Raw genomic sequence first — 796 nt, 5'->3', positions numbered from 1 at the left:
GCCCCATCCTCCATCCCTGCTGCTGGCTTTGAAGTTGCAGGAAGGGGGCCATGAGCCAAGGAACACGGCAGCCCCTAGAAGCCCTGAAGGGACCGCAGTTTACAACTGGCAAGAAAACGCTGCCCGAAGGGACCAAGGTCTGCCAGCGTGAGGATGGATGGGTGTTGGCGAAGCTGCTAAGTTTGCAGTGATTTGTTAGGACAGAATGAAGAACTAGTCTCGCGGGGAGACATCCGGCAAACCCAGACGGAGGGACACCGCGTTGGTTATCACGCACATGGAATGCATAAGAGCAGAGACAAACTGCTAATTAGGAACATGGGCAAGTGTGAACACGCATGTCACCAAATAGGACTGCCCCGCCGCATGGCTCAGTGGTTGAGCGTCCACGTATGAACCAGGGGGCCGCGGTTGGATTCCCGGTCAGGGCACAGGCCTGGGTTGCAGGCTCCATCCCCAGTGCCGGGCGTGCAGGAGGCGGTGGATCCATGACTCTCTCATCATGGGTGCTTCTATCTCCCTCCCTCCCCCTTCCTCTCTGAAATCAATTAAAAATATTTAAACAAACAAAAATCAGCAGCGAATCCGTCCAGAAAGCAGCGCGTGCACGAAGGACCAAGAGTGAAGGCCCCGCCCGCGCGCCCAGAGGACACCAAGCACACCCCGGACTGCTGCCCTAGCTGTAATCGCTCAGTTGAACGCTTGGAACCCGGCTTTTCCCCGGGAGGCGCGGCGCGGCCATTTTCCTCTTGCCCTCCGCTTTCCTTCCCGACCGGGGCTCCGCGGGCGAGTCCCC

This window comes from Myotis brandtii, unplaced genomic scaffold, assembly GCF_000412655.1.
Source record: "Myotis brandtii unplaced genomic scaffold, ASM41265v1 scaffold632, whole genome shotgun sequence".
Classification (NCBI taxonomy): domain Eukaryota; kingdom Metazoa; phylum Chordata; class Mammalia; order Chiroptera; family Vespertilionidae; genus Myotis; species Myotis brandtii.
Note: the sequence above shows the minus strand (reverse complement) of the source record.